The following is a 7,931-nucleotide window of genomic DNA, read 5'->3' as shown; positions in this document are numbered from 1 at the left end:
CTTTGAATGATCCATTGGATGTTGGTAATTTGATCTCTGGTTCCTCTGCCTTTTCTAAAACCAGCTTGAACATCTGAAAGTTCATGGTTCACATATTGCTGAAGCCTGGTTTGGAGAATTTTGAGCATTACTTTACTAGCATGCGAGATGAGTGCAATTGTGCAGTAGTTTGAGCATTCTTTGGCATTGCCTTTCTTTGAGATTGGAATGAAAACTGACCTTTTCCAGTCCTGTGGCCACTGCTGAGTTTTCCAAATTTGCTGACATATTGAGTGCAACACTTTCACAGCATCATCTTTCAGGATTTGAAATAGCTCAACTGGAATTCCATCACCTCCACTAGCTTTATTGAAGGGTAATTGCTTTACAGAATTTTGCTGTTTTCTGTCAAACCTCAACATGAATCAGTCATAGGTATACATATGTCCCCTTCCTTTTGAAGCTCCCTCCCACCTCGCTCCCCATCCCACCCCTCTAGGTTGACACAGAGCCCCTGTTTGAGTTTCCTGAGCCATACAGCAAATTCCTGTTGGCTATCTCTTTTACACATGGACGTTTCCATGTTACTCACTCCATGCATCTCACCTTCTCCTCCCCTCTCCCCATGTCCATAAGGCTATTCTCTAAGTCAACCTAAAATCAGGCATTTTAAAAAGAGATTGTTGTTCAGTAGCTAAGTCATGTACAACTCTTTGCAACCCTATGGACTGTAGCATGCCAGGCTTCCCTGCCCTTCCCTGTCCCAGAGTTTGCTCAGACTCATGTCCACTGAGTCCATGATGCCATCCAACTGTCTTATCCTATGTTGCTCCCTCCTCCTGCCCTCAGTCTAGCATCTGCATCTTTTCTAATGGGTTGGCTCTCTGCGTAAGGTGGCTAAAGTATTGGAGTCAACACGAAACTGTATGTGAGACATCAATAAACACACATCTTGGCCTTCCATAGAGGCCCAGGAAAGTTCATTTCCCAATTTTATGTGTACTGTGTTCAAATTACACTCCCTCCAAATCTGCTAATAGATGTTACATTTTCCCAGTAGAGACAATATCCAAAAGGAAGAAGCTTCCAACTGTACTAAGTACTGAGGACTCTCTTTGAACTGTACCACATGGAGATGGATCTGTTTTTCTCAGATTTTCCTTTTTGTCAGGATATGCCAGAGAAACAGAACCAATAAGATATGCATGTGTGTGTGTGCACGAGGAGATTTATGGTAAGAATTGGCTCTTAAGGCTATGGGGGCCCCAAAGTCTCATGATCTGCTGTGTGCAAGCTGGAGAACCAGAAAAAAAGCCTCTGGTAAAGTTCCACCCCAAGACCGAAGGCTGGAGAGCCCGTGCAGCCTCTGGCCTAAGTCTCAGCCCAAGGTCAAAGTCCTGAGAACCAAGCAGCTGCTGCTGTCAAACCCCGGGGTCCTAAGGCATGAGAATCAAGGGCTCTAAGGTTTGAGGGCAAAAACGCTGGAGATCTCAGTTCAAAAAAGAGGAGGAAATTCATCCTTCAGGCCCCCAGTGGACTGGGTGGTGCCCACCCGACTTCCTGAGGGTGAATCGTTTTACTCACCCTACTGAATCCAGTGCTCACCTCTTTCAGAAATGCCCTCCCACACACCCCCAGCAATAATGTTTTCCCAGCTAACAGGACACCCCTTAACCCAGTTAAGTTGACATATAAAAGTAGCCAACACAATTGTTAATCCTTATCTTACACTTTCAGCAGTGTATAATTGGTCTATATTGGGGCAAGATTTGACCTTTTCATAAAACAACTATAGATCAGAGTAGGAAAGGTCAGCGAGGCGGCAGCATCAGGCTGTGCATAGCAAAACAACCGGATCACTTCAAGGGCATCTTTTATCTTGATTCTGCAAATCTGTTTACTTCTATTTACACCTGTGGTTTAAATGTATAAGGTCTCACCTCAGATTTTCTTAAAAAAATATCGCCCCCCACCACCACACACACAATGATGTTTTCAAGTAGTGTTTTTTTTTTTAGGTTTTAAATGGCTGAAAAATTCTTTTTTTTTGTTTGTTTCTAATTTATTTTATTTTATTTTTTAACTTTACAATATTGTATTGGTTTTGCCATATATCAACATGAATCCACCACAGGTAAGACAAGTGATGTTTATATGCAAAACAATTCAGGAAAAGAAGTATGAAATTCTTTGCTGAGGAGCTGCAGGGCAGTTAATGACTAGCTATTAATTAACACTCCCAGGACCCACCAGGTTACAATAGCTAAGGGTTATTATTTCTAGGAATAGCTAGTTTTAAGCATTAATTGCTATTATAAACTATTTTCTCTAATTCAAAAGGGACCGCTGGTTACTACAGTAACAGATGATAATGACAATTTAGTCAGTTCAGTGAGTTCTTTAATAATTTCAAAGAGTTAGACTTTACATGCTAAGTCATGAAAGATGTAGTGACTAGTTTTATAAGAATAAAGATGAGGAACTAGAAGAGATGCTATCCCTACATTTGTAGAGAAATAAATTAATTTACTACCAAAAAGTGCTACAAAATGCACGTCTGTCCATTTCTAAAAGATGTTGGTGATGATAATGATGATGATTATGAAGATGATGGAAAAGGAAAGAGAAGCAGGGAAATGTTTAAGATGGAACCCATCATTTTGGTGTTAGCCTCACATATTAGCATGTAAATTGATTTTATTATTATTAGTCTTGACAAATATTATTAGCCTTTTAATAGTTTAAATATTTAAGATGAAAAGACCAGAAACTCTTGCTGATCAATTTCATCATAAATAGAACTACAGAACTGTATTTTGAATTATTTAAGTTTCGGTGCATGCTTGCTCAATCACATTTGACTCTTTTGAGACCCCATGGACTGTCCACATGGGTTCTTCTGTCTATGGGATTTTCCGGGCAAGAATACTACAGTGGGTTGCCATTTCCTCCTCCAGGGGATCTTCCCCATCCAGGGATCAAACTTTATGTCTCCTGCATCTTCTTCATTGGCAGGTAGATTCTTAACCCCTGGGTCATCTGGGAGGTCCAGATTAAGATGCAGACTTTGCAAAAGGAAGTTGAGAAGGAATGAAAAAATTAGAAATCAAAGTAACAGGATGTATTTTGTTTCACTCCTCAAAAAGACCAGTTCCAAGTTGGAAATTATTCTTAGTGTTTCTAAATTTACTTATTGTACCACTGATAATGCCATTTGCGTGTGCGTGTGTGTGTGTGTGTATATATATATTTAAAATATTATCACTGATAGAGCCAAGAAATTTGTGATGAGGAAACTTCTTATTTACCAGAAGCCTCTGTGTGTGTGTTTTATGGGAAAAGCTGAGAGTGAGACAGGGAGAGAGAGAACTTATCACGGGTGGACATCATGACGAAGGTGTGGACAACCTTGGACAAGGAATAAATGCTAAGAATCTGTGAGGCAAGATTTCAAAGAAGAAATCTTTGAAATCCAGATTTCAAAGGACATTAGGACCCTAGTGCCTAGGACACTCAGAAGGAAAACATTCTTGAAAAAGTACTTTCATTGCTAAGTACTTTCATTGTAATAAAAGTGCTTTCGTTGCTAAGTCTTGGCTTGAAACTGATAAGCCATGGCCAGCGTATTCAACTGACAAAGATGAATGAATGGTTTCAATGAAATGGTTCAGGTTTATTTGGGGGTGCCCACCATGGATAATACATTGCCATATGTAATGCAGTTATATCTTCTGAAAAATCAGAAGCTATCCCACTGATGTCCAAGTGAGAATATTTAAAACACACCTTTATCTTTGACGTGTTTGCATACATTCTGCCATCATCTCCTTGTCTCTAAAATTCCAATGAGATATTCCTTAGATTAAAACTAATACAAAGCATTTTTCATATAAGCAAAGATGTGCTGTCTTTACATTTAGTTGTCACTTTATGTTCTTACTCCTTCAAATAAAAATTAATCCAATTTCATTCAGGCAATCATGGTAGTTTTAAACAAAGCTGTCCATCATATAGAGGTAAGGCACTTTTTATGAATAAAGGTGAAATTTAGGAACTTTCTAGTGATATCCCCCCACCACCAAATCCTTAGTGAATTCCCCAAATTTATTTTATTTTTTTAGTTGAACTTTCTAGAACCATGCCCTTGCACAAGTACCTCAAAATATAGACTAAGAATAATATACAAGGGGAAAAGACTGGAAATATAGAACTTGAAATTTTGATTGAAATTTTACAGGGAGTTCAAACAGCTTTAAGATTAAGTCATAGAAATTATGTTTTATACAAGTGAATTCTTTTAATACAATTTCAATAGAAAGCATCTGATTTTTACTATTGATGGTTGAGGTAGGTGAGGTTGTTGTTGGCAAAATAAAGCAGAAAATAGACTTAGATTTACATAGTGTCTTTTGTTTTATTACACATCAGGTTTTATTTTTTTTTCCTCTTTCACTTTATTTATTTCTTGTTTTTTTAATTTAAATTTATTTATTTTAATTAGAGACTAATTACGATATTGTATTGGTTTTGCCATACATCAAACATTTGAATTAGGTTTTAATATAACTACTTCAAATGCTAAATAGTGCATGTTCTGTGCCTTGCAGCAATTTCCTGATAAGATAAAAATCTGGACGATAATTCACTATACTTGAGAAAAGATGAGACGTGACAGAATATCAGTGATGACTGGACATTATAAGAAAAAAGCTATGATCCTTGTTGTGATCCTAGATTCAATATGAATCTCACTGGCAGGTTTTAACGTCTCACATTACACAGTACATGAAAAATGAGTATTGATGCTGACAAGAGGAAGTAAAACCACAAGCCAATCCTCCCATTAAAATAGAGATTAATACAAACAAGCGAAGAACATTCAGACGCTTGGAAGTTTTAATTTTCATGGGATATTAAGTTTCATAACACAATCCAGGACCTTTTAAAAAGTAAATTAGATTTTATTCAGCCTAGACGTATGCATTTAAATATAACTCTATCCTTACATAAAAGTTGTCAAGGTGGTGCTTCCTCTTGGAACTATTTGCATTATATGCTAAAGAAATAAAATTTCAGCTTTAGATCTCAGACAGTATTTCATTCATTTGAATGGACAGACTGTGAATTAGACCACGATTTGAGTCAGCAAATTAGGAAGTAAATAATGGGATGTTTCTTTAAGGAGTATATTGTATTTTTGGAAGATAAACACACACACACACACATATATTTATTGCTAAATCACTTAGTGGTTTCCCACTCTTTGCAACCCTGTGAAGTGCACAACTCCAGTCTTCTCTGGCCTCCACTATCTCCCGGAGTTTACCCAAATTCACGTCTATTAAGTTGGTAATGCTATCTATATTTATATATTTTGCATACAGACAGAAAGGTCTTCCCTTGTGGCTCAGCGGTAAAAGAACCCATCTGCCAAAGCAGGAGACACTGGAGACAGGTTTGATCCCCGGGTCAGAAAGATCCCCTGGAAAAGGAAATGGTAATCCATTCCTGTGTTCTTGCCTGGGAAATCCCACAGACAGAGGAGCCTGGTGGACTGCAGTTCATGGGGTTGCAAAGAATCAAATATGACTTTGCAACTAAGTCATATTTAATTTAATTAAGGAGATCCAACCAGTCCATCCTAAAAGAAATCAGTCCTGAATATTCATTGGACGGACTGATGGTGAAGCTGAAACTCCAGTACTTTTGGCCACCTGATGTGGAGAACTGAAACATTCGAAAAGACCCTGATGCTGGGAATGATTGAAGGCAGGAGGAGAAGGGGACGACAGAGAATGAGATGGTTGGATGGCATCACCGACTCAATGGACATGAGTTTGAGTAAGCTCTGGGAGTTGGCGATGGACAGGGAGGCCTGGCGTGCTGCAGTCCATGGGGCCGCAAAGAGTCGGACACGACTGAGCGACTGAACTAGCAACTAGAACAACAACAAACATAGACAGAGAGAGAAGGTGTGTGTGCCTGGGTACCCAGAGAAAGTTGAGAAGAGCACTGTTCAACTTGCTGACTAGAGCAGCAGCGCTGGTTTATCTTGGTGAAGTCAGTGTAGAAAATTCGGAATTCGGGAAATGCGGAATCAGAGGAGCAATGAACTAAAGGTCTTCCTTCAAGAGGCATTGTCATATATGTTATACTTGTGGTCTAACTGTAGCCCACCAGGCTCCTCTGTCCATGGGATTCTCCAGGCAAGGATTCTGGAGTGGGTTTCCATTTCCTTCTCCAGGGGATCTTCCCCATGCAAAGACTGAACCTAGGCCTCCTGCATTGCAGGTGGATTCTTTCCCACCTGAGCCACCAGGGAAGCCTTATTCTTGGGGTAATAGCTCCAATTCAAATGATACCATCAGACAGAAGAGGTATTACAGGCAACATTGGTGATGGCCCATCGCTATTCTTTGAATAAAGCTGTTTTCTTGGTCCTTCCTAATCCTACCTTGTAAAGTGAACTCACTGTTGGTCCTTAGTGGAGGTTTTTTTTTTTTTTCCACTTGAAGGGTCTTTTCACTAATATCAATTGTTGTTGCCATGGCATTGCAGGTCCCATGCTACTTAGTCACAATGATGTGCTATGCTCAGACGCTCACTTGTGTCTGACTCTGTGAGACCCCATGCACTGTAGCTCACCAGGCTCCTCTGTCTTTGGGTTTTCCCAGCAAGAATACTGAAGGAAGTTGCCATTTCCTCCTCCAGGGGATTTTCCAGCCCAGGGATTGGACTTCTGTCCCCAGCACCTCCTGCACTGGCAGACAGACTCTTTGCCACTGAACCACCTGGGAAACCATGCTAGCTACCCATAACAAAGTGTTTCTAAGGATTAGTGGGTGCATTATTCTGGGGCTGTACTAAAATTTTGGGCTTCCCACGTGGCTCAGTGGTAAAACAATCCACATGCAGAGAACTGAATCATATGAAAAGACCCTGATGCTGGGAAAGATCGAAGGCAGGGACAGAAGGGAATGACAGAGGATTAGATGGTTGGATGGCATCACCAACTTAATGGACATGAGTTTGGGTAAACTCCAGGAGTTGGTGATGGACAGGGAGGCCTGGCATGCTGCGGTTCATGGGGTCGCAAAGAATCGGACATGACTGAGCGACTGAACTGAACTGAACTAATATTTTATTTACTTACTTATTCAACAAGAACTTACTGCCTATTTCATGTCAGTAATGACCTGGACACTGGAGCAGTTTCTCTTTCACCTTGACAAACTGAATCATAATGGGAATTAAAACAGGGCAGGAACATGATAATAACACAATGTCACAAATACTGAAGCAATGGGGCAATAATGTATTATATATATTTATATAGGTGAGCGTACTTATATAAATATAATTAGATAAATACAAAGCTTCTACAACAGTGAGATTATGTATGGTCTGCACTGTAGACTCTACAGTGTCTTGAAAATATAACAAAAGTATATTTATATATATACATACATATATATGTTTATATATATATAAACAAGTTTCTAGAGCACTGCTACCCTCTAGATGCTGTCTCATTTCTCCATTCTCCTTCGTAGCAAAAGTCTTCCAAAATAGTGTCACTATTTCTTGTAACTATTCTGACCTTGTTCCTTTCCTGACTTTCTCCAATTTGGAATTTTTAATAAATGAACTCCACTGACAGAATTCAAATGAGGTTTATCTTGCCAGATTCAATGGTTGCCTTTCTTTCCCCATCTTACTTCTCAGAAAATTTGAAAGAGCATCAATCTCTTTGAGATACTTCATTCTCTAGATTCATCAATATCACATTCTTACTGTGCTCCTCCTTCCTCGTGAACTTATCTTTCCCAGCCTCTTTTTAATTAACCCTCTGTCTTTGGCCCAAATCTGTAAAGCAAAGAAGTCTATATCCTGAGTCTTTTCTCAAAGTTTCATCCTTTCTGATCGAATCCATTCAAAATGCTTTTGAAGCA

The sequence above is a fragment of the Bison bison genome, unplaced genomic scaffold (assembly GCF_000754665.1).
Source record: "Bison bison bison isolate TAMUID 2011002044 unplaced genomic scaffold, Bison_UMD1.0 scf7180017864296, whole genome shotgun sequence".
NCBI lineage: Eukaryota > Metazoa > Chordata > Mammalia > Artiodactyla > Bovidae > Bison > Bison bison.
This window is presented reverse-complemented; position numbering follows the sequence as displayed.